The sequence below is a fragment of the Heptranchias perlo genome, chromosome 7 (assembly GCF_035084215.1).
Source record: "Heptranchias perlo isolate sHepPer1 chromosome 7, sHepPer1.hap1, whole genome shotgun sequence".
Classification (NCBI taxonomy): Eukaryota; Metazoa; Chordata; class Chondrichthyes; order Hexanchiformes; family Hexanchidae; genus Heptranchias; species Heptranchias perlo.
This window is the reverse complement of record NC_090331.1, coordinates 21,853,622-21,880,957: the sequence shown is the minus strand read 5'-3', so window position 1 is coordinate 21,880,957 and position 27,336 is coordinate 21,853,622. Positions and strand designations below refer to the sequence as shown.

The window sequence follows — 27,336 nt, the reverse complement described above, 5'->3', positions numbered from 1 at the left end:
GTGTATGATCAACGGAGAGCCATGTGGCATTGAGATTTATTTTAGACGGTACTTTACGTAAAGCACGTATGTTACAGTAGATTTTATGTCTGTACTTTGGTTTGTGCTGCCATGGGGATCTCCTTACAATGTCTGGAAAGATGCCACCAGAGGCATTAAAGCTTAGTTCTGGCAGTGGAAATCCAGCAGTGATACCTGAGCCTTTTGTGTTTGCTTTAGTAGTAACAGAATTGAGCGAGCTGCATTTTTTTGTCAGGTTCGCACAAAGCACTTCGTTGAAGGAGAAACCCCCCAAAATGATCTGACATTGGTTGGATCTCTAGTTGGGGCCATAAGTGCATGCACGTTAGCTTCTAAATACTGTGACCCTCATTTCTTACCCTCTTGTAATGATGTTGCAGAAACCTTCTACCCTAGACTCCGATTACTTAATGCTTAACACTTGGGGCCTTAATAGGGGCTTGCATTGTGTGTGTGCAGTGAACTGATTCAGAGATTAGATCGAACCTGCATCACATCAGATAACCAGTCTCCGTAATGTTCCTGGTTGGAATTTATATTCCGATCATGGTGTGGATTAGTGAATGACTGCATACACCTGCTAGTGAAATGAGAACCTGGAATCATATCCCTTTTCATTCTCTGGGCCACTTCATTGCCTCATGTGGGGTGGGGGAGGGGGTGATGAAATACATCAAATGTGTAAAATGAAGCCTCAAAATGGCCCTCTTTTTCACAGCTGCAGTGTCCTAAATTTGTTCCTCCCCCCCCCCCCCCCCCCCCCCTGGTGTAATGATGTTACAGAAACCTTCTGCCTTCAACTCCCTGTATTGCATTTTGTAATGTAAGCTCTTGAAAGTATCAAATATGTTGATTGTAATACAGGTTCTGCAGTGCTACCAAGGCGTGCTGCTGCTGATTATAAATCATGAGAATTATGCTTAGAATGTACTCCAGGGCAACTGTTCCTTTATGATATACATAATTTTGGTATTTAATCATCACAGTATCGTGTAGTCTGAGAGTCGCTTGAAGATGAGAATTATTTGTTATTGTACTAGGAACCTACACAGTCCATATATATATTTTGGATTAGCAGATCTCCTATGGCATAGCTCATGGTAAAGCAAAATGATCTGTTGTATGACAGGAGTATTGTACCAGAAAATTGCATGATATTATTCTGCTACTGAGGTGGAACTTTGTTTAAGGTGGCTTGTCCGCTCAAGCCCAGAAAGTCTAGTTGCTCCAAGTAAAGACAGCCTGAGGTCACTTAGAGTTTGGTTGTTTAGTTGGGAAGCTTTACAGATTGGAATGTGGTGATCAGTTTCAGATTGTAGTCCCAATTTTTAAGATTGTTTGCATTTGTAACAAAATGTTAACATCTGGAGTGTGACATACCATTTTTATGGTATCAATATATGGAGATGATCCTTTTATTTAGATGAAGAATTTCAATTTACAAATACATGGATAGGAATTATTAAAATCAGTTTTTACTGATTCTTCACCAATAAATTCTGAGATTTTTTTCAGGTGAGTAAAAATAGAGCCAGGAGGAGTACTCCTGCTTATCCACAAAAATCTAACTTGCAAAAAATTTTGGGGCTGTTTCTGGAGCAGCCAGCAGTGGTCCCTTTAAGCACCAGGACACAAGGTGTGGCTCACAGTCTGCCCATGTGACCCTTAAAATTGCTATCGGGGTCCTAACTATGTCATAGCGCCCCGATTTGCATAGTACAAAGGCCCAGTGCCTGAAATAGGTGGGCACTCCAGATGCCTATGGGAAAGCTCCTTTAAAGATGATGATGGCTGGAGTGTCATCGTTAACCAACCCTATTTTGAGGCCGTTACCACCCCGCTAATGCCGATTTAGGAGAGTTAAAATCGATTCCATGGTCTCCAAGTCTGAATCTTGAAAACTGCTTTACCGAGCTTCTCTGTATTCTACGCTTTGAACCAACATTCTGCTCAATCTTCTTGAAGCTGCACCATCGATAATGTTTCTTGGAAGCTCAATTAGCCAGGACTTTCATTGGTATACTTCCAATCTGTCCCATTTTTACTTGACGCAATTCACCAGTGTTCTTGTTTTACAGAAAACACCTCAACTAAGATCAGCTATGGTCCTCGAGAAGCTTACTTTCTACTTATGAAAATATTACCAATACTTCCACATGTCGTATTTTGCATATTAACATATTTAAATAACTTGTTAAGAATGCACAAATATTTTATTAACTTCACAAAGAACTGCTTTGGAGCATAAGTCCCTGAATTAAAGCCCAAAACCTACTTCATATAGGTTCTTGTGGAATTGTCAAGGCCGCTCCAGCTTCCCAATGGTTGGCTACAGCCCATTTCTTTCATTGACATCCACTTATATTGCAGTGATTCCCTGTCACATGCTCACTGTTGTTTTAAGATTGTCTCGCCAAATGTTGTTGCACTTCCTCTGTGCTGATGTCAGATGTTTCCAGAACAAATGACATATGTGTGAACTTGCCAGGATTCTCTAAAATGTGCATTAAAAAAAAACACAAAAATACATGACCCAGGTATAATTCACAAATGCACAACCCCACCATCCCCTGATTGCCTGTGTGACGCCACACTCATACATGCCAACCTAGAAAACTACCAAAAGCTAACCAACAGCTTCTAAAAAACTATCGCAGCCCCCAGAAAGCTCCCCTGAAAGACTGAGTGTCCTCATTAAAAAAATTATACATTCTGATTTGTTTTAAGCACTTTTATATTTACATTTTTAACCTAGCAAAAAGGGACAACAAAGTGACATTTAAATTTTCAACAAACAACTAGATCCTTACTTAATCCAAATGTTATCTCAACAGGCACTGTCCCAATCTAACTGCACCCCATGCCTCAATTCACAAACGCACTCCACCCCCTCCAGACCCAGTTCAGACACTGCAAGCTATTCAATTCTCCAGCCTTTTGCAGAGGCACTCTTCTCCAACCCTCCCCGTTCATACTGCACTCGTCTCCCTCTCGAAAAGAGACAAGCTGTTACTCTTCTGCTTGCACATGAAATTAAATGTCTGTAAATTGTGGATTAAAATTATATTTATTGCCAAAAATGGCAATTCAATCCTGGAGAATAATGCAGAAAACAGCAACAAAAGTGCAGATGTTTAATGCAGACATCGGTCCCAGACAGATTTATGCTAAGGCAACATTCTCTTTCGAGCATAAGTCTGCATTGCTGTTCCTTCTGGGAGAAAAAAAACAGCTTTTGTCACAGTTTGATGTTGCTGATGGACTGATGTGTATGCAAGAATGGTGGTGCAGCTCCTATTGTCACGCAGCATAACAACAATTTTCTCAAGTAGCTTATGATCAAAGATAGCTGCACTTGGCAAAGCAAACACTCCTTCTACAGTTTGTGTTGCACTCCCTTGGTCATTGGATAAGGAGTGAGCATATCTCAACCTCACTGCAATCCTCCCTTTACCCCATTGCGATTTCTAAACACGGGGGAACTAAGATGCAGCCCCAAAGTACAGTCAAATGTCTTCTTGTTAAAGACTGCTGATTTGCTGAGAATATGTTACAGCCATGGCTCAGAGGTAGCACTCTCTCCCCGAGTCAGAAGGTTGTGGGTTCAAGTCCCACTCTAGAGTCTTGAGCACAAAATGTAGGCTGATACTCCAGTGCTGCACTGTTGGGGGTGCCGTCTTTTGGGTGTGATGTTAAACCGAGGCCCCATCTGCCCTCTCGGTTGGACATGGCGCTACTTCGAAGAAGAGCTGGGGAGTTCTCCCTGGTGTCCTGGCTAATATTTCTCCCTCAACCAACATCACTAAAAAATAGATTATCTGGTCATTTTCACATTGCTGTTTGTGGGACCTTGTCTGCAAATTGGCTGCCACGTTTCCTACATTACGACAGTGGCTACACTTGAAAAAAGTACTTTGGTTGGTTGTAAAGTGCTTTGGGATGTCCTGAGGTCATGAAAGGCACTATACAAATGCAAGTCTTTCTTTCTTTCTAACTCAAACATCTAGGCAGCAGCTGCAAACATCTTTGCAAAATGGACTCTCTGGTTGTAAAACAATGGACTTGGTGCTCGCTCCTCAGTCCCATCCCCTGTGAGACGAATAACTGTTCACTTAATGCAATCCATGCATACTCCGTTTGCTGATGTTTGAGCACATGTTCAGACAAGTCTTAAGCAAAAAGGAAACATGACTGATTAAATCAGTTATCTAAAATGATTAAAACAGACTGCCAGCTTGCATTAAAAAGAAATGCATTCCACTGATGCTGAAGTACACAATGATTTGCCTCAGTTCTTCAGTAAAATCAGCATAAAGGCCAAATAGTAATTTTAAAAAATACCCAGAAATAACACACTCATAACCAGTCCAGTGTTGTCAGTCCTTAATAATGCTTTAAAGTCAGAATTCAGTTGGTTGCTGTGTATCAACAGTGCAGCAAGTATGATGTTATGTCAAAGAGAGTCCTCAAAAAGCCGCAAGACTGTTGTGTTGAGAGTGAATTTGAGATCAACTTCCACTCTCTAGCAGTTAACAATATTGTAGTATTCTTTGTGCTTGTAATGAGAATATAAAACTCCATGATTGCATTAATTATCATTTGAATAAAAAGATCCACCTAAAAAATAGCAGTAATTTTCAACACCTTTGTTTAATCAGCACAAAAGGGGCAAAATCCTACCAGAACTATGTAATAACTGCACCATTATGTATAAAAAAGCAGGGCCTTGCCTGCACCAGTGTATGGACAGCAATATGCTCATAATGTGTTGACTTTGATATTTGATATGTAGGTCTTCTCTAATGCAGGAACATTTTAACAAAATGTTTCTTTGGAAACTGATACCTCAGCATAATTGTTCTCAGCTCGGGCATAAATGTTTTCTCCTGAGTGCAGCTTTGTAGAGACGACTAAGGGAGGGAAGATTTACGGTTGACTTAGTAGGTTATTGATGTACTTCCTATTCATCTCGCTGATTGGAAGATGGTATAAGACCAATTTGTAGGCAATTCCAGTCACTAACTGCGTAACATTGACATAAGCCTAATTTTGTCTTGGCACTAGTCAGTACTATTGATACTTTTATAGCAATTCATTTTAGGTAGTAAGCCTGGCATTCAATTGATTATTGAAGTGATTAACAGGATATACACATATTCAAGTGTTACAATTGTGTTTCCTGGTCATCAGATGTTTCGCCAGCTACTGTAGGCCTTTTAAAATGTGCATCAGAATCCACACGACAGGAAAATGCATGCTGCGTAGGGTTGCCAACTCCAGGATTGTCCTGGAGTCTCCAGGAAGTAAAGATTCATCTCCTGGACACTGCTTCAAGCAACCCAGGAGAAAAATCAAAAGGGCATTAGGAAAACTGGTATTTTTTCATTTTCAACATTTTCATTTATTAGTTGTAATAAATATTGGTAGATAGAGGTAAAAGGTGGTTTTACTGGATGGGGCGGTTGGAGGTCATGTGATGAAATATCCAGGAATATGTCCATCCAGTGTTGGCAACCCTAATGCTGCACCGTACCATGACTTCAACAGCTGCCTTTGTGAAAACGCTTATCTGCTTCATTAAAAAAACTGCTAAATTTACAGCTCACTTGATGGTACACTGCAACAATAAAGTTTGAGTGGTTCATGTTTTGTACCTAAACCTAGAGTTTAGATTAGAGCTTTAAATTTATTGGGGAGTGCCAATTCTGAGGCTGTGATTTTTTTATCAATTAACAACGGTGTTGCCACTACTAGAAACTAGTTGAGGAATTATATACTGTGGTTATTATGCATTCATCTAATATTCTTCAATGACTTAATGCTTGAACTGTAGCAGTAAATGGCTGAGTTGAAACTTGAGCTCTTGTCATTTGAAAACCGAGATAAAATCTTCACTGCAATCAGTCCCATAGAGCCATTTTAATAATTTATGCAATGGTTATATTTTTAATCATAAAAATTGATACTGTGCTGTTACCTGAATTTCCTGCCAAGCTTTGTGGGTTATGGCTTGTATCAAAATCCAGGACACCGCTCCGAAATCAGTGAATTTACGTTGAATTTTACAGCACAGAAGCAGACCATTTGGCCTAACCGTTCTATGCTGGTTAACTGCTACAGTTCAAGCATTTTCTGCCATCCCCCCGGGCTTTCTTCCATGTAAACAGCTTGACAACTTGAGCAGTTTGAGATCTGCAACAAATTGAAACCTGTGCCTTTATTCTCTGCCTTGTTAGGGTTAGTTTAGCCCAGGCTTAACAGTCAACCTCAATCACAGTAAATTGCTTCCTAGACAATATGTAAGATGCCCATTTTGCCCTCTGCCACTCCAAATGATGGAAAATAGCATGCTTTCAGATCATCTTATACAGACTGATGCATCTATTCTGGAATAATCTACAAATAAAACGATGCCCAAAAACAAAGATGTGAGCAAAATATTGAATATCATAATACTTACGAGAAAACTGGAACCTACCCACAAGAGACTAATATATTCTTTTCAGGACGATGACTATTTCGTTTATCAAGCTTTTTTTGGTACCTTTTTATTATAGAACAGGGCTTCATTGACTTTTCTAAGGCATAGCTTCTCTTACACATCACTCACTAACCTAATTTTAGATGTCCGCTTGCTGTTGGGAGTATATCACATCTTCAGCTCTGAAAGAAAGGCTGAGCCCAAAATGTTGACTTCTCTGTTCTCTCCAGAGATGCTGGGAGACCTGTTGGGTGTTTCAGCCTTTTCTGTTTTTGTTTCAGATTTCCAGCATTTATATTATCTTGCTTTTCTTTTGTTGGGAAGATTGTCTTAGCTTGTCTGCCAAATTGTCTTTTGAGTTAGTGACGCATCCTATATTTTGTTTGTTGTATAGTACCAGTCAAGAGGAGTGAGGTAAGAGTTTTTTCCTCTGCTTTTTCTGGGAGTGTTTTGGAAATTTTTAACACTCGTGGCCACAATCAATCTTGCCAGGATTGTGGCCTACATAATTTACAGTCACGTGTCTCTATGATCTTGTTTATCACTTTTCTAACTCTCCAAAGACAACATTGGATTTTGATGTGGGATGAGTGAACTCTGCGCTTCATTAATCCCTCTTGACTATCAGTCCATCTTGTATGCTGAGTTTCTGTCCAATGTTGAAATACGCATGTCCCTTGCATCAGGCCATCCTTTGCTAATAGTTATTTTCAACAATTTCAGTTCTTTATGGATGTGGGCAACACTGGCAGGGCAGCATTTAGGGCATTAAGAGTCAGCCACATACCCACAGACTTATTCACTGATATAAAATGGTAGCTAGAAAAATGAGTTATTCATGATTCAGGTTTTACTTTATTTTATAAGTAAGCCAAGTTTAGTTTAGTGTCTTTTTTTTATAAAATATTTTTTACTGCCTTGTTTCTTAAAGAACAGACTCCTTACCATAAGGATGATGTGCAAGAGCTACAAATATACTTTAGGGGACATCTTTAGAAATTAGGATCAAAAGCATTGTCCATCATATCCCATATGAGGCCCCTATAAGAGAAAAGAAATAAAAGAAATCACCCTGTTTAGTTTATAGCCATTTCCTATGGAATTTCCATGATCAATGTTATCCAGGGTAGGTCTGATTCAGTAACATAAACTGAGGAAGTGCTCTAAATTTACCTCGTGATCCTCCTGGCAACAATGAGGGAAAATCCACATGCAATTTGCCTTCTGTTCAATTAGGATATACCAATAGCCAGGATGCCAATGTTTCTTAGAACTTTGTAGTCTCTCACTAAAACTTTCCCTCTAATTTGTTGACTCATCAATAGAGAATCTGTATAAATGTGCTGTTATGGCATGCCCTTCACAATTACTTGCTTTTGGAAGAACTCCTAAAAGTAAAACTGCAGAGAGGAATTAAGCATGTTAATTTACTAATATTTATTTGTCAAGTAAACAATGTAAGTATTCAGTAGTGTCGTGGCTGGTCACTACTTCACCTGCTGGCGTGTCAGGCCATAAGGTCATGTACAGCCTCCAGCACAATCCATTTTGACTGCATGATGTTGAAATGGGGCCTTGGGTCTGAAGTCAGGTGGCTTGGGGCTGGACCACATAAGCTTGCATCCAGGACACTCAAATTGATGCAAGATAACATTGTGGATTTGTTATTAAGTTGTGATCTTGCTGCCCAAGCTGCAGATAAGATAATTCATCAAATGATGGGGCTCCTCTATTTCAAAGTCATCAGCATCACCCCCCTCCTCAAAAATATCACCTTTGACCACCTCTGTCCTTGCAAACTACAACCCTATCTCCAACCTCCCTTTCCTCTCTAAAGATCGTGAACCTGTTGTTGTCTCCCAAATCCATGCCCATATTTCCCGCAACTCCCTATATGGTTTCTGTCCTTGCCCCAGCACCGAAACAGCCCTAAATAAAGTCACAAATGACATACACGGTAACTGTGACCTTAGTGCACTATTCCTCTTCATTCCTCTTGACCTCTCTGCAGCCTTTGACATGGTCAACCACAACATCCTCCTCTAAATGGCCTTTCTTCCGTTGTCCAGCTGAGTGGGATGCCCTCGTTTGGTTCAACTCTTGCCCATCCAGTCACATTCAGAGCATCACCTGCATTGGCTTCTCTTCCCGCCCCACACTACCTCTGAATTCTTCAACAATTTATCCTTGGTCCCCCTTCTCTTCCTCATCTACATGTTGCCCTTTGGTAACACCATCCAAAGACATGGGGGAGGGGGAAATTTTAACCCCCCCAAGAACAGGTGGGCTGGCGGCGGGTGGGTAGTAAATATTGTTGAATTCTTCAGTGGGACCACATCCTGGCTCCAACGCGCCCACTTCTGGGTTTAACCCAGGTGTGTAGGATGCGTGCACAAAACAGAAACCCAGAAGTCCCATTCCCACTTAAAGCCGGTGGGTCGATACTTAAAGGGTCAATGTACCTCATTGTGATAGTTGAGGCAGTTAATCTTTTGCGTATTAGAAATGTAAAATGAATTTAATCTTACCTGTTCGGGTTTCCCATCGCTTCTGATTCTCGTCAGGTGAGAAGGGCCAGATCCATGAGATGAGTGCCTTCATTCCACTGCTTGTGGGCCAGGATGAGCAGGTTTTACTTTTTATACTGATAACAAACAGCCAGTTCTACTTTTCTGCCATCTCTCTCGACCCCTCCACTGCCTAAGTTGTCGGGTTGCTTGTCCAAAATTCAGTCCTGGATGAGTCGCAATTTGCTCCAAGGCACTTCATGGAGGCCAACTCAGACAATAATGGATGGCGAGCCAAAGAAGGAGATATTAGGAGGGGCGATCAAAGGGTTTTTCAAAGAGGTGGTTTTTAAGGAGGATCTTCAAGGATGAGAGGGAAGTAGAGAGGCAGAGGAGTTTAGGGAGGTAATTCCAGAGCATGGGGCCTAGGTGGCTGAAGGGATGACCTCCAATGATGGGACAAAGGGGAGAGGGATGCACAAGCGGCCAGAATTGGAGGAATGGAAAGTTCTGGAAGGATTGTTGGACTGGAGGTTACAGAGCTACGGACGGATTAGACCATGAAGGGATTTAAACAAGAGGATGAGAATTTTAAATAGGAGGTTTTGGGGAACCGGGAGCCGATTTAAGTCAGCAACGTTAGGGGTGATGGGTTAATGTGACTTGCTTTGGGTCATTAAAGAAAATAACATTCCACTGTTGTATTGCAGATGCAGATCTGTTAGTAGTGGAAGAAATTAAAGACACTGGATGAGTTTGCACGACACTCTGTGTAGAAGCAAACAGCTGGAAGTTACCAAGGTGGGCATTATGAAACTGCTGAAATAAAAACAGAAAATGCTGGAAATACATAGCAGGTAAGTAAGCATCTGTTGAGAGAAAAGACAAATTGTGACATTGCAGGGGTGTACCCTTCATCAGAACTGTTGACAATTTATAATGGTAGCTTTCTCTTCCCAATTAGATCTGTCTCTTTCATGTTCTGCTTAGTAGAAAATAAGAGGATTTGAGTCAGAATTACCATTGCTGCGTTAATGTAGTGAGAGAAATGAGCATCCCATCTCCAATCTTCCATCATGAAGTGTCAATATTCCCTGCTTTTCAGGAGTTATTAAATGTTGTTTAAACATAAAGTCCCTTTAATAAATCAATGCTTTTGATCCAGAATTGTGTTTGATCTATTAATAATGTAAACAGTAATCCAGTTCAAGTCTGAAAGTAAGGTAAATACAATTTAAGCAAATTACTAATGATCCAAGTAATTGGAGTTTTTAATAGGAAACATCCTTATGCCTTTAGGAATATAGGGAATGAATTATCTATCAAATTCAGCATTCCCAATGGCACTGAAAGCACTTAGTCAGTGTTAGGGTTGCCAACCCTCCAGGATTGTCCTGGAGTCTCCAGGAATGAAAGATTAATCTCCAGGATACTGCTGTAAGCAACCCGGGAGAAAAATCATAGGGACATTTTTTTTTTAAAATGTTCTTTTTCATTTTCCTTGAACACTTTTGTTTATTAGTCATAAAGGTATTAAATGTGGGGGAAAAAAGGCTGTTTGCTATCCAATTGAATGATTCTTGACTTTGTCAAAGGGCATGATTTTAGCACCCGCGATCGGGTGCGTTCCTGGCGGGGGGGGGGGGGGGGCTCCAAAAATCAGGGATTCTCGGGGTGGGTCGGGAGCCCGGCTCCAACCCGCCCACTTCTGGGTTTCCCACAGATGCGCTGACATGCGCGCGCAGCCCCCGCATGTGGGACTCCCGCCGGCAATTAAAGCCGGCGGGGTGCCACTTAAGCTATTTATTTTGGTATTTCAGTTCGTTTACAGACCTGATTAATGAGAGATTTTAGGAGGGTTGGGATTTTACAAATAACTGGGACTGTTTCCCGTACTGGGGGAAACACTCCCAGTTCAAATGGACGTGTTGCAGTCATCAGCCTGTGGCAGCTGCAAAGGTCCATTTGACAGGTGGGGGTGGGGTGGGGGGGAGACCCTCGCTCATTGCAGGAGGCCACTCTGTCACTTTGGACAAAGTTTGGCCTCCACCACCCTCCTAACACTAAAATTCACCAACTTGCACACTTACCCCGGTGTCCAGAGACATGTACCTACCTTGCGGACCCCCTCAGATGTACATCTTCCAGATGGGGGCCGCTGTAACTGCAGTCATGACCTCCTCGGAGGGCGAACAGCATCACCAGCCTCGCCGGCCACACCGTCCACCTCTGACACGTGGAGCTCCACAACACAGTGCTGTGACACACCCACCTGCACAGCAAGAGGGAGGGCAACCGCAGAGAGAGATGCGTCGCAGAGGGCACTACCCTCGCCACAGGGTCCACAGACCGAGGCTCAGCTTCCTGGACCTCTCTGAGCAGCAGTGCACACGGAGGCTCAGAGTCACTCGACACGGAGTCGTGGACATCTGCAGCCTCCTTCATACCGAGCTGCTCCCGGCTGGCCCGAGCACCATCATCTTACCTGTCGCTGTCAATGTCACCACTGCCCTCAACAACTTCTCCTCATCCTTCCAGGGTGCCAACGTCTCTGTCGTCTGCACAAAAGAGCCCTGCAAATACAGCTACACTCACTCTGCAGTGACACAATGGGTGGCATCAGGTGTGGGTCTTCATTGTGATCCTCAGGAAAGGGCATTATTGCACAAACCAGACAAGATTCGCAAAGACGTGGCAGTAGTGGTGCCAATATAATATGTGATGTGAGTTGGTCAGAAATTCAATAGAAGTAAAAACCATGACAAACCCTCAAATACCCTTGTGCATCCCCTTCATGCTGACGACATGTTTGCCTTACGTTTCCTACTGCACATATGTGATGCATGCCCTGTGGCTGCAGCACAGGTAGTGGCAGGTTGAGTGAGGCTGACTGTGAAAGAGATGCACGAGAGGGTGAGTATGAGAGAGAGCCATGAGATTGTATGAGGATTGGGTTGAGTGGTAGTGGCGGGATGAGTACTGGCGAGATGAGTAAGTGCAGGTAAGATGAGGATGAGGTTTGAGTGGGTGTGAGGGGTGATGTGACAGGGCAGTGTTGGCAGTGCAGAAGGAGATGTGGGGTGGGGGCGGTGATGTGGCAGACGGAGTGTAGGGGAATGAGTAAGTGTACTCTCTTTGGCTGACCTACTTAGTTCATTGCAGCACCTCCTGCACTGTATGCAGGTGGGCGATATGTTGGTGGTGCAGGTGACCTCCTCTGCCACCTCGAGCCAGGCCTTGGTGGCAGAGGCAGGCCGCTTCCTCCCGCCCGCCGGGGGGGAGATCTCTGTCCTCCCCCTCCTCCTCACCCCATCCAATGACACCTGGAGTGAGGCATCATTAAACTGGAGCAGCCTTCCTTCTGGGCTGCTCCATGCTGTAATTTTTCCTATTTCTTGCAGCATCTGTCAGTGGAGGACTGCCCCTTTAAATAGAGCTCCTCCAGCTGACAGACCTTACTGTGCATGCGCAGTCCACCCGCTGCGCAGATCAGCAGCGGGGAACCCGGAACAAGAGGTAAGTGGATCCAATTAGCCTGCGATTGCGCGTGGGACAGACTGATTTCACCGGGCGTGTTACCCACGCGCCCAATCGCCCCCCCTGCTGCGAACCCGTCGCCCTGGTAATATCGGGCCCAAAGAGTCTGTTCACTTTCCAATTGGTGGGGGAAGGCACGTGTGAGGATAGACATGGCGGGCGACCAATGGTGGAAGTGTGGGGCGGGGCTGTTGGAGATGGAAGGTCATGTGATGAAACCTCCAGGAATACATCCAACCAGAGTTGGCGACCCTAGTCAGTGTGCATCCTCTGAACTCTACAGTCTATGGTAGAAGATGACGACAACAACAACAACAACTTTCATTTATATAGTGCCTTTAACATAGTAAAACGTCCCAAGGCCTTTACAGGAGCATTATCAAACAAAATTTGACACCAAGCCACGTTAGGCGATATTAGGACAGATGACCAAGAGCTTGGTCAAAGAGATAGGTTGTAAGGAGCATCTTAAAGGAGGAGAGAGAGGTAGAAAAGTGAAGAGATTTAAGGAGGGAACTCCCGAGCTTAGGGCCTAGGCAGCTGAAGGTACAGCCGCCAATGGTGGAGCGTGAAAATCAATTCATTCTCAAAAGAAACTCTCACTGGGTGGGATGTTATCCACTCACAAGAGGCCAGAATTGGAGGAATGCCGAGAATCCAGAGGGTTGTAGGGCTGGAGGAGGTTACAGAGAAAGGTAGGGGCGAGGCCATGGTGGGATTTGAAAACAAAGATGAGAATTTTAAAATCGAGGCATTCCCGGACCGGGAGCCAATGTAGGCCAACGAGCACAGGGGTGGTGGGTGAATGGAACTTGGTGTAAGTTAGGATGCGGGCTGCAGAGTTTTGGATGAGCTCAAGTTTATGGAGGGTGGAAGATGGGAGGCCAGCCAGGAGAACATTGTATAGTCCATTCTGGAGGTAACAAAGGCATGGATGAGGATTTCAGCAGCAGATGAGCTGAGGCAGGGGCGGAGATGGGCGATATTACGGAGTTGGAAGTAGGTGTTCCTGGCGATGGAGCGGATATCTGGTCTGAAGCTCATCTCAGGGTCAAATAGGACGCCAAGGTTGCAAACGGTCTTGTTCAGCCTTATAGTGGCCAGGGAGAAGGATGGAGTCGTGGCTATGGAACGGAGACCTGCAAAGTAGTTGCTGAACTATTAAAGCTTTGACCTTTTGTAACTGTTGAGCTCTTAGTTGAATCATTGTGAAGCTGCACTAAAAGTTTATTGACATTTCCCACTTGTATAACTAGTTTTTTTTTAATGTAGTGTTTGTTTTCTGAATGGGGATGATGCAACATTTGTGTTTAAAACTACTGTTGTATAAATGGAGTTACAAGAAAATGACTTTGTGTTCCCAAAGTATTAACTAGTCACTGTATATTAGCACTTTGTTATAGAAATATACTATAATAATTTCAGTTCCTCTGCTTTCCTTGCATCAGTAAAGATTACTAATCTGTGTTTTACATCAGTTTGTATGTCACAGACTATATATTAAATCAACAATTATGCAAGTTTTAGTGTGATTTGCTGTTGCAATAGGTTTCAAACTGATTATCTGCTAACGACCCAGCTACTGAGCTATTAATCATTACTACAACTTACATTGGTATATCCCCTTAATTGAATACAATGTCTAAAGGTGCCACACACATGAGAGAACAGACTGAGCAACAGTATGTGAATTGACAGTCAAAAAGGTAGGTCTTGAGGCTTTTAAAATCAGAGAAGGAAGGAGCAAGGGGAAGAGATTTAGTGAGTGAGCTCTAGAAGGTGGGACTAGACAACTGAAAACTGCCAGCAAGTGAGGGAACATCAGGAGGGCAAGATGCACAGTAGGCTAGAGCTGAAGGGTAGTAGGGCATTGGCAGGAGAATATTGTAAAGCTAAATGGAGCAAGACCATGGAGGGACCTGTAAATAAGAAGGATTTTGAATTTGTCCTATTGGGAGACGAGGAGGTCAGTGAGGACAGGGTGAACTGAACTTTTGTTGGGACAGGGTGCACCCAGCAAAGTTTTAGACAAGTTGGGGTTCATGTAGGGAGAAACTTGGGAGGGTGTTGAAATTAAGCCTTGTGGTAACAAAAGCATGGATAAGGATTTCAGTGGAGGTGGGATTGAGAAAGGAATGAAGATGGGCAATGTTGGTGGAAGTATGCAGTTTTTGTGATGGATAAAATATGGGGTTTGAATCTTCCACTAAATATCTCCTGTGTATTGTACAAATGCTTCACAGGATATCTATGAACTTAACAAGCAACATTAATGAAGTGATTGAAAAATAGTTCTGTAGCAATACTGTCTATATTTTGAATATATTATCATAGCAAAAGCTTGGATAATATCCTTTTTAGAGCATTTTTTTCTGTGACCAATAATTGACTTTAATAAAGCCAGGGACCCATCGTTGCATAATTCAGTGAAGATAAGATCATTCATAACACTTTTATTGTGGAAAGTAGTTTCCTTTGATTCTTGGAGTGGATAACATCCCACTCAGTGAGAGTTTCTTTTGAGAATAAATTGATTGCAACAGACCGACTTCTGTGCAAATGATGTTTGCTTAAGGTGCAGTTTCAAGATCTCACTTATGATAATTCTGAAATCCTGTGAATGTAGGCCAACTGCCGACAGCTTTAACCAACTGCTGATTAGTGATAAGTAATGGCAGGATGTAGAAACACACTTCTTTATTAATAGTAATGGGATCACGCTGATGAAGGAAATAGTCCACCAGCAGCACAGCTCTATATCATTGAAGAATACTGCATACAGTTTTGGTGTCCATACTTAAGAAAAGACATGCTTGCTCTCTAGGCAGTACAAAGAAGGTTCACTCGGTTAATCCCGGGGATGAGGGGGTGGACATATGAGGAGAGGTTGAGTAGATTGGGACTCTACTCATTGGAGTTCAGAAGAATGAGAGGCGATCTTATTGAAACATTTTAGATTGTGAAGGGGCTTGATCGGGTGGATGTGGTAAGGATGTTCCCAAGGATGGGTGAAACTAGAACTAGGGGGGCATAATCTTAGGATAAGGGGCTGCTCTTTCAAAACTGAGATGAGGAGAAACTTCTTCACTCAGAGGGTAGTAGGTTTGTGGAATTTGCTGCCCCAGGAAGCTGTGGCAGCTACATTGTTAAATAAATTTAAAACAGAAATAGACAGCTTCCTAGAAGTAAAGGGAATTAGGGGTTACGGGGAGCGGGCAGGAAATTGGACATGAATTTAGATTTGAGATTAGGATCAGATCAGCCATGATCTTATTGAATGGCGGAGCAGGCTCGAGGGGCCGATTGGCCTACTCCTCCTATTTCTTATGTTCTTATAATTGGTGAAACATTCTGGCCTTGATATTCAGTGGGGATTCTCCTGGTCCTTCAATGTAACTCCTTTCGGGTGACCAATGGAACTAAACGGTTGAAAAAGGCATTAACGCTGTTTCCCTGGAGTTACGGAAAGAGACCGGGGAAACCCCCAAGGAATTTTAGGGCCTCTGTAATTTTGGGCATGTGACTATATGCTTCTGTGTTCAGTGGTTGCTCAGGATACCCAGAGTGTAAAAATATCACATTAGTCCTTCTATGTGACCAGCAGGGAGAGGAGTGCTGAAGCTGAGCTACAAATCAGTTAGGATTCATCTATAATTTAGACATCAGAAAAATCTGAATTCTACTCTAGTTTGAATCATTTGGATTCTGAATGAACTTATGTTTTGGGGTTTTTAGATATTTTCGTTGGATTAAGTGTCTTGTAAAATTAAGATTCCTTGCACTCTATGACTTGGAATGTGCCTTTGCCTGCCAAATATCTAGGCAAGTCAAGTAATCGAACAGAAAACCTTTGTCACTGTATTTCACCTTCTGGCTGTATCACGTGCATTCATGTGATCTTCCTTGACTGTGAAAGGCGGGAGAATAAACACCTCACTGGTCTGTGGCTTGCATTATAAACTGATTTATTAAACAGCAAATGGATAAGTGAACAGTAGCAGTGATGCATTGTTTAATTTGCAGAGGTTACTGGTTTAACTATACCTCCTTGAAATATAGAAAAATAACAGTTGCATCTAGTGTTGTAAACTGCAGCGTAAACTCGATCGAACACAAGGTTGCTGGATATTGGCATTGTAGAACCAACAGGAAGTTGGTGTAGAACAATTAGTGGAGGTTATTATTTAAAGAGAAATTATACTAAGACAATTGCTTCAATGCACTACCCTTTTTCTTTACTGTGGTAGAATTGATTTGTATCCTTTCTTTCTCCTGTTTAAATATTTCCCATTACTGATGTATGGTTCTATTTTTCCTTCCTTCCATTTTAATCTGGCTCAGGTCCCCTTTTTTATTTTGCTCTAAATTGTTTGTGATTTCTTTTTCCAGTTAAGTCCTTGACTTTTCTTTTTCCTTTGCTGTGGATTATTGAATATGAATGGATGGTTCATTGAGTGATCAAAGTAATTTGGGTATTGATGCGTAAGAATGAGTTCACAGATAATAAGAAATCAGGACTGAAGAGATTTCTGATTAGTTGAGCATCCATAGCAAACATATTTTTGCTCAACCTCAAACTTTTTCATTGATTTACATTAATTTTGCTGCTGGGAAAAGAAGACAACAGAATAAATAGCAAACAAATGCAAATCTTTTCCTTAAAAAGATGCTGTCAAATATACAGTATTTATGATAATGAACTGTTGAAGCCCTAATAGCTGTAAAGTTTTACCAAATCTCAATCTTGCTCTTTGTACTATCACATTTTACTACATTAAAGGCACTATATAAATGCAAGCTGTCGATATAATAACCTTTTTGTCCAACCCAACTTAAAACACAACCGAATTCCAATGTACTCAGTGTACTTAATGTGCTCAATGTACATTCGCAACCCCTCAGATAATGAAGCAGTCAGTGCCCACGTGCAGCAAGACCTGGACAACATCCAGGCTTGGGCTGATAAGTGGCAAGTAACACTTGCACCAGAAAAGTGCCAGGCAATGACCATCTCCAACAAGAGAGTGTCTAACCACCTCCCCTTGACATTCAATGGCATTACCAACACTGAGTCCCCCACCATCTACCTTTTTTAAAAGCATTTTTTTCTGTGACCAATAATTGACCTTAATAAAGCCAGGGACCCATTGTTGCACGATCGGGGCACGGTGGTGGGTGGGGGGGGGGTCTCAGAGCGCGGCAGCAAGGAGGGAGGGTGAGATCGGGGGGGGAGGGGAAGAGATCGTGGGGGTGTCTGAAGTTCGCGGGGAGGGAGAGAGCACGGCAGAAAGTTTGCTTGAGGGGCCGGGAGGAAGCAATCCTGCTCCTCCTGGCACACAAGTGATACTGGAAAAGCACTTACCTGCTGGATCTGGCAGCTCCCGCCTCCCTTCAACTGCCAGGTTTCCCGAACCCTGAGAAATCTGGCCGGCAGCCGTTAAATTCAAATGGCTCCTAAAATCTGAGGAACGGAGCCTCATTTAAATATTATAACCCAAACCAGCTGCGGTTAAACTGGAAGTAAGCACGTATGCGGCGGGTTGGGGTTGTGGGGGTGAAAGTCCCCCCATCCTCTGAGTAAGTGACACCAAATTTACTCTTTCAGTAACCAATAGCCTTACCTATTCCCTTGGTGTATTTGGGGTTATCCTCACCCAAGGCTTCTTTGACAGCTCCTCCAAAACCCGCGACCTCTACCACCTAGAAGGACAAGAGCAGCAGGTACATGGGAGCAACACCACCTGCACGTTCCCCTCCAAGTCACACACCATCCCGACCATCCCGTTCCTTCATCGTCGCTGGGTCAAAATCCTGGAACTCCCTTCCTAACAGCACTGTGGGAGAACCTTCACCACACGGACTGCAGCGGTTCAAGAAGGCGGCTCACCGCCACCTTCTCAAGGGCATTTAGGGATGGGCAATAAATGCCGGCCTTGCCAGCGACGCCCACATCCCATGAACGAATTTTTAAAAAATTAGAAACAGGCTTGCAACGTTCCATAAGAGATTACCAGGAACATGCGGGGCTTTCTTAAATTGTCGTTGAGTCATGATCCACAATGAACAACCGCTTTGATCTTTATACTGGTAAAATAGCTTGTTGGCTGCTTGAGAATGTTTAAGGATCATTATTACAGATATGTTGTAATTGGCTGCTATGTTTTTCTTGTTACTGCTTATAAAACCGCATATTTCATAACCGTGCGATAAATTACGATGAAAAATGTACACTTTTTAAAACGAGGGGAAAATCTAGCCTCTTGTTCAGGCACATTTCTTATTTAAATAAATCATGTGTTTATTCAGTAGTATAATGGCAGCAAAATAAAATGTTCAAACTTTTCATTAAAGATTTAGGGTGTCATTATATTACAAGTCCTGGCAGGGACGGCAAGGAAGAAAGAAAGTCATGCATTTATATAACGCCTTATTCAGTCTTTCAGAAACCTCTCAAAGTGCTGCGCATTCACTGAATTACTTTGAAGTGCAGCGCTTGTTGTCATGTAACCAAACAAAGCAGCCATGACATTAAAGATTCTGTCTAAGAGCACATATTGTAAATATTTTTTTGCAGGCAAGTCATGCTGAAGAAGTTAACAGTGCCAATACAAAGTTTGGTCAGACATGGGCACTTGTCTGCAGACATGTTTGCTTATGAGCTTTGACAGTTTTGAAGTGGAACCTAGGTAACGCAAAGTATATGATCACCTCAGACTTCATTAAAGTAAAAATGTGCGAGTCAAAGGAGAAAAATGTATACCAAATATTTGATGGCTAAATTAAAGGAAAAATATGAAAGAAATTTTTTTAAAAATCCCCTGAGGAATATTAATTGCAACTTTGCCGACGTACATCTGCTTATTTGTTGCAGCCTGCACGAACGGAAGGCTGTCTCACGCCTTCACTAAATTGGATTCAGGCAATTTGGCATCTGAATTGCACCACACAGTCTGCATCAGTGTGAAGCAAAAATCACTTTGCATCAATGTCCACTCTGTGGCATAACTGGTCTGAATTGTGAAGTTTGTTCCATGTAACCATGTACTTGTGAGTTAGTCCTTAATGTGAAATATACATTGCTGTTTTATAAGGCCATGATGTGGAGATGCCGGTGATGGACTGGGGTTGACAAATGTAAGGAATCTTACAACACCAGGTTATAGTCCAACTGTTTTATTTGAAAATCACAAGCTTTCGGAGGCTTTCTCCATTGTCAGGTGACTTTTCGGAGGCTTTCTCCTTCACCTGACAAAGGAGAAAGCCTCCGAAAGCTTGTGATTTTCAAATAAAACAGTTGGACTATAACCTGGTGTTGTAAGATTCCTTACATTTGTTTTATAAGGGGCAGCGAGGTGGGCTGAAAAGATTCCCACATAGCTTGTTGTTTTCATATCTTCACACTCTTTCCTTGGAGAACAGTGGAAGGATTCGCAGACTGATTAACAGTCTGACAGGCTGAACTATGGACGTCAGTGGGAGGGTTTTATGGGCTATCGCAACTCATACGATGGGCCACCCACACCCATCGGAGATGAGTATCCCACTAGATGTCAACCTAAAATTCAGAGCCAGAGCTCCGGCCTTCACTCACTGGGGTTTAGAACTCTATACCTTCTGTCTCAGAGGCGGGAATGCTAACACTAAGCAAAAGGCCTACTCCACTCCCACATAGGTTGAGTATGACATTTTAAAGGCAAATTTTATACTCTTTGTGAAAGTCCATTTAACCATCTTTTTTTAACCATTAATTCAATATTAAATATTTTGGTATATGTGCACTGGGTTAAAGCACATGTTGTTTAAGTACACAGATTATCACAGCTTGTAATGGGCCATTCCCTTACATAAGTATTTAGATTTTGATTATCCCATTGCCCCAAGCAGATAACATATTTCACCTCATTGCTCAAACAAATAGGGATGCTCCTTAACATTTGGTTGCCTCACCTAACTAGTGGCATTAGATTCCCTACTTAGGAACATAGGAACAGGAGTAGGCAATTCAGCCCCTCGAGCCAGTTCCACCATTCAATTAGACCATGGCTGATATGTATCTTAACTCCATCCACCCGCCTTGGTTCTGTAACCCTTAATACCTTTGCCAAACAAAAATCTATCAATCTGTTTTGAAATTTTCAGTGGACCTAGCCTCAACGGTTTTTTGGGGGAGAGAGTTCCAGATTTCCACTACCTTGAGTGTGAAGAAGTGCTTCCTGACATCACCCCTGAACGGCCTAACTCTAATTTTAGAACACATTTGTAAACATTGGAGCTCAACATATTTAAGTGGGGAATCTATCACCACCAGTTTGGTGAGACAGCCAGGTGTTAATTGCAGCTTTGTTTAGTCTGCTGGTGTAGTGGTTTCCTGCATGGGTTCTTTTATCCCAGCAGCAGTATTATAGTTTTACATTGTGGCAACAGAATGCCAGGGTTAAGGGTTTCACTTCAGTTTTGATAATGCAATTGGGGGAACTTGACACATGCAAACTACTCTTGAACTATCCGAACTAAATCAGGAGCCAGTTACATTCGATGCACTGTCAGAATCCTGGTTTCAGGAAGGAATGTTTGGTTTGAATGGAAATGTTGGTGACTATGACATTAACACTGTTCTGCTCATCAACACTTTGAATATTTAGAAATTTAATTTAACACTGTACACTGCAAGGTAGAGTTCAAATAAGATCAATTATGGAGAAAACACTAAAATAATTAATACCCTAAAAACAGAAAACCATACAAATTGATTAAATTTACAGCCTGGTTTAGTGCACATTGTTAGCTGGAAAAAACACTTGCAATATGAGTGGGCTTCAATTTATCACAATTCTCAAACTTATTGCTGTGGACAAAAAAGAGATGGGTGTATCAGCAACTGTGGCAAAAGTGATACAATCTGCTTAACCCTGCTTCTAATTGTTATCGTATACAGTCACGGTGTAACTTTAACAGAGAATCCTTCACACAACACTGATCGCGTGCTCTGCTTTAGGGATGAGGGGTCCCAACAGACCGTAACTGCCTCTTAATTCCAAACAATTTTCAGGTTGGTCTACACACCCACATCCTGTTAAGTGCCTTAGGATGTTTTGCTACATTAAAGGCACTATAAGTTGTTGGCAGAAGCAGTTTCTGCTGGGAGTGAAACTCCTGTCCTTGCTAATTGCGGTGGAAGTGATCGGTGAGTTCTAATGGGGCACACTGCTTTATATTCACGCTGACTTGTTTGCTGAAATTAGCGAATGCTGGAATGGCATTGTGTTTTCCCGTGATGCCTAGTTGGAACCTTGACGAACACTGCAGAAGATTGCAGCCTGCAGTTTACAATCCTGATCAATTTTTCCTTGCCAGACGAAGGAAAGCTGTGACTTGTCCTTAACCCAGTGTTTATCTATTGTTATCTTGCACAGATGGTTTCTCTTTGTTTGCAAACAAATTGCTCCATTGCACAGAGGGGAGTGGAATTACAACTGACTTAATTGATTGAGAGGAATCTTGTGTGCCATACAAGAGGTTTCACTTCAGCATACATCAGATAAGTGTGAGCTAATTAGCAGGTGGGATGTTTTATCTTAACAACTGGTTCAGAAGGAGATATGGGCTTTAACTAGATTTGAACAAGTGCTCAATGCTACTTACCCATCAGAACGACAACATTTCGAAGAACAGAACAAGCCATTGAGACAAACAGGTTTCTGGTTGGTCCACGCACCCTGCATTAAACCACCGGCAGTTAGTTATTTTTGACCAACAACAACAACTTGCATTTATATAGCGCCTTTAACGTGGTGAAATGTCCCAAGGTGCTTCACAGGAGCATTTTCAAACAAAATTTGACACCGGGCCACATAAAGAGATATTAGGACAGGTGACCAAAAGCTTGGTCAAAGAGGTAGATTTTAAGGAGGGTCTGAAAGGAGGAGAGAGGCAGAGAGGTTTAGGGAGGGAATTCCAGAGGTTAGGGCGGAGGCAGCTGAAGGCAAATCAGGAGATTCCCCAGGTTTTCTTTGCCTGGATATGGTTCCAAAGGTACCAAGAAGCCTCCAATATCTTGCCAAGGAGCATTCTTCATCGGTGAGCCTGGACAGTGAGTGTTAATAGGCTGTTCAAGCAGAATACTGCAGCTGACCTAAATCCTGCCCTCACCTGATTTGACCACATGCATACTTTTCATCAGGGGTCAAGACTTGGTTGATTCTTTCTTTGAGACACTGAGGCCAATGATAGTGCACCTATCACTGCCCCAGCCAAGGTCAGTTATCTTAGCACAGGCTGAAGGTGAAACTTGGTACCTTCACAATCTATTTGTGTCAATACCATACCAGCAGTATGTTTATTCACTGAGCCTTTTGAGATCCTCCTGTGGATTTAAACTGAAACTCAACTGTATGCACATTGGGTACATCATTTAATACACTCCCAAACTTTGAGCAGTGCCCACTATGAACTCTGGAGCTTATCCAGCTGAGCGTAATCTCAAGGGGTATGAACATACAAGTAGGGTTTTACTGGGACTAACTCCATAGTGAGCCAAATGCTTTCTTTATTCAAATGTTACTGTTGAGCAATCAGCATTGAATAAATCGGTGTTCAAGCAAATACTTCATTTAAAAAAAGATCCTCAGTAACAAGGTCCCTTGTTACTAATTGAACTGCAACAAAGATATAATTGATAACTTCTAAGAAATTACTGAATAGTCACCTATTTTTTCTGTAAGTTCTTTTGCTGGGAGGCTGGCTGCATCAACAGTTTTGCCTTGCACCATGTAGGGCAGTCATGGTAGTGTTAGCCAAGTTTACCAACCTTTCTTATCACTTCCCGGAGAATTTCCTCACACACTTGTTGAAGTCATTAGCATGCCTGTCGGCTCTATTTTCTCAGTAGGAAATGAACCCCTTTTATTGGCCCACCTTCATTATTTTTTCTGGACTTCCTGGAACAAACCCACTAACTAATGTAACAGACGGTCCACAACTTCGATGTCCTATTTGACCTCAAGCTGAGCTTTCAATCCTCATAGCCTCTCCATCATAAAAATGGCCTACTGCCACCTCCAACTTTCTCCTGGCCAGTTTTTTATCCTCCATTCTCTGTAAAAGTCTGCTGATCCAAAAACTCTACTGCCCATATCCTATCCCACACCAAGTCCTGTTCTGCCACCACCTTGTCCTTACTGACTGACATTGCTCCCCCTGCACCTCAAATTTAAAATCCTCATCCTTGTGTTTAGCTCTCTCCATGGTCTTGCCGTTCCCTATCTCTTTTACCTTCTCCAGTGCTACAACTACCCCATCATAAACTCTCAATTTCTTTGGACTATGGCCTCTAAGTGCATCCCTACTTCCTTTGCCTCACCATTGGCAGCTGTGCATTCAGCAGTCTAGGCCCCATACTCTGGAATTCCCTACCTAAACCCCTCTGGGTCTCCACCCCACTCTCCTCCTTTAAGACCCTCCTTAAAACCTACCTCTTTGACCAAGCTTTTGGTCACCCCACCTAATTGCTCCCACTTGGACTCAGGTGTCCATTTTTTCCTTATACCTCTGTAAAATAACTTGTGACATTTTTAACATTAAAGGTGCAATATAAATGCAAGTTGTTGTTACATTCTCCTTTCTATTGCTTTTTCTTGTATTCTTTCATTTTACTTGACTGCCACACTTTTCCCTTCATGGAGGGCAAGATGATGTAGGTTGACGATTTCTTTGTGGCCGTGTGATTGACCGGCTGGTGGGACTACCTGATTTGTGTTTTTCCTCCCTTCCCCTCCGAACTGAAATCATTGACTTTTGCACACTGGTCCAGCCAATGGCCTAGGAAGTGAGACTAAACTTGTCTCACTTCAAGGAGATCTTGAAACATTTGCCTGAGGAAGGAGAAAATCTCCGAAAGCTTGTGAATTTAAAATAAAATTGCTGGACTATAACTTGGTGTTGTAAAATTGTTTACAATTGTCACCCATATAAGTGGCAGACAGCCATCCTGAGACTCAACTTGACCTTAAGGCAGGCCCACCATTTAACTTCCTGGCTGCTTAGGCTGCCCTTAATATTTAAATATTAACAAAACACACAAATAATAGCAAGTGCAACAGTATCCTCTCCACCCGCTACCCCCTTACACTAATGTGTATACACAGACTGTACATAGGCTTTCTAAGCCACAAGTGATTTCTAAAGGCTTTGGCTATACCTCTCTGCGTCTTTAAGAGCTTTCTCAACTTGCCTTTGTTATCTCTAGCATTGGCTCAGTTAGTAGCACTTTCACCTCTGAGGCAGAAGGTTCAAGTCCCACTCCAGAGACTTGAGCACAAAATCCAGGATGACACACTTGCAGTACTGAGGGAGTGCAGCATTGTTGGAGGTGCTCCCTGTCGGATGAGATGTTAAACTGAGGCCCCATCTGCCCTCTCAGGTGGACGTAAAAGATTCCATGGCACTATTTTGAAGAAGAGTAGGAGAGTTATGCCTGGTATCCTGGCCAATATTTATCCCTCAACGTACGTCACTAAAAACAGATTATCTGGTCATTATCACAATGCTATTTGTGGGAGTTTGCTGAGTGCAAATTGACTGCCGCGTTTCCTACATTACAACAGTGATTGAACTTCAAAAAAATCTTAATTGGCTGAAAAGGACATTGGGATGTCCTGAAGTTGTGAAAAGCGCTATATAAATGCAAGTCTTTCTTTCTTTTCTAGTCTTGATTATTCCAATGCTCTCCTGGCCGGCCTCCCATCTTTCACCCTACATAAACTTGAGCTTATCCAAAACTTTGCTGCCCATATCCTAACCCGCACCTAGTCCCGTTCACCATTCGCAGCTGTGCTCGCTAACCTACATTGGCATCCGGTCCGGGAATGCCTTGATTTTAAAATTCTCATCCTTGTTTACAAGGAGAAAATACGACAGGTGCTTAAACTTAACTGGATGAGCCACATAAATACTGTGGCTACAAGAGCAGGTCAGAGGCTGGATATTCTGCGGCAAGTGACTCACCTTATGACTCCGCAAAGCCTTTCCACCATCCACAAGGCACAAGTCAGGAGTGTGATGGAACACTCTCCACTTGCCTGCTCCAACAACACTCAAGAAGCTCGACACCATCCAGGACAAAGCAACCCGCTTGATTGGCACCCCATCCACCACCCTAAACATTCACTCCCTTCACCACCGGCGCACTGTGGCTGCAGTGTGTACCATCCACAGGATGCACTGCAGCAACTCCCAAACCCACGACCCCTGCCACCTAGAAGGACAAAGGCAGCAGGCACATGGGAACAACAGCACCTGCACGTTCCCCTCCAAGTCACACACCATCCCGACTTGGAAATATATCACCGTTCCTTCATTGTCGCTGGGTCAAAATCCTGGAACTCCCTATCTAACAGCACTGTGGGAGAACCTTCACCACACGGACTGCAGCGGTTCAAGAAGGCAGCTCACCACCACCTTCTCAAGGGCAATTAGGGATGGGCAATAAATGCCGGCCTTGACAGCGATGCCCGCATCCCATAAACGAATAATTTTTTTAAAAATCCCTCCATGGCCTCTCCCCTCCCTATCTCTGTAACCTCCTCCAGCCCTACAACCTTTCGAGATCTCCATGCACTTCTAATTCTGGCCTCTTGCGCATCCCCAATTTTAATCGCTCCTCCATTGCCAGCTGTGCTTTCAGCTGCCTAGACTCTAAGCTTTAGAATTCCCCACTAAAGCTCTCCACCTCTTTATCACTCTCTCCTCCTTTTAAGATGCTCCTTAAAACCTAACTCTTTAACCAAGCTTTTGGTTACCTGTCGTATTTTCTCCTTATGTGGCTCGGTGTCAAATTTTGTTTGATAACGCTCCTGTGAAGCGCCTTGGGGTGTTTTATTGGGCCCGAATTTAGCAGGCCTGCGGGTTCCCAGCGGGTGGTCCTCCGGGAGCGTGGTCAACACGCTCGGCGAAATTAGTGGGTTGCCCACGCGATCGTAGCAGGCAACCCACTAATAGGCATCAATTACCTGCTCCTCCGGGGTCCGCGGCGCTGGCCTGCGCGTCGGGCGGGCTGCGCATGCGCAGTACGATCTGTCAGCTGGAGGCTCTCTAGTTAAAGGGGCAGTCCTCCACTGACAGATGCTGCAACCAATGGAACAAATTGCAGCATGGAGCAGCCCAGGGGGAAGGCTGCTCCCAGTTTAATGATGCCTCACCCCAGGTATCATCAGATGGGGTGAGGAGGAGGGGGAGGACACAGATCTTCCACCCGGCGGGCGGGAGGAAGCGGCCTGCCTCTGCCACCAAGAAGGCCTGGCTCGAGGTGGCAGAGGGGGTCACCTGCGCCACCAACATATGGCCCACCTGCTTACAGTGCAGGAGGCGCTGCAATGACCGCAGTAGGTCAGCCGCAGTGAGAACACGAAGTCTTTCCCCTACACTCCGTCTGCCACAACACTGCCCCCACTCCACATCTCCTTCGGCACCGCCAACACTATTCTGTCACATCACCCTTCATACCCACTCAAACCCCATCCTCATCTTACCTCCACCTACTCACCTCGCCAGTACTCATCCTGCCACTAACACGCAACCCAATCCTCATACAATCTCATTGCTCCATCCCATACTCACCCTCTCGTGCATCTCCCTCACGGCCAGCCTCACTCAACCTGCCACCACCTGTGCTGCAGCCACAGGTCATGCATCACATGTGCAGTAGGCAGCGTAAGGCAAACGTGTCGTGAGCATGAAGGGGGTGCACAAGGGTGTCTGAGGGTTTGTCATGGGTGTTACCTATATTGAATTTCA

The 27,336-nt window shown here is 43.3% G+C and overlaps 1 protein-coding gene across 1 annotated transcript in view; it reads left to right on the top strand.

The window, feature by feature from the left end:
- lypd6b (LY6/PLAUR domain containing 6B) overlaps positions 1-27,336 on the top strand; it is a 167,483-nt gene that overhangs the window by 61,454 nt on the left and 78,693 nt on the right. Inside the window, exon 2 of the mRNA XM_067986761.1 lies at positions 9,720-9,866. The gene's annotated coding sequence lies outside the window, so the exon portion shown is untranslated. The remainder of the gene's footprint in view (positions 1-9,719; positions 9,867-27,336) is intronic.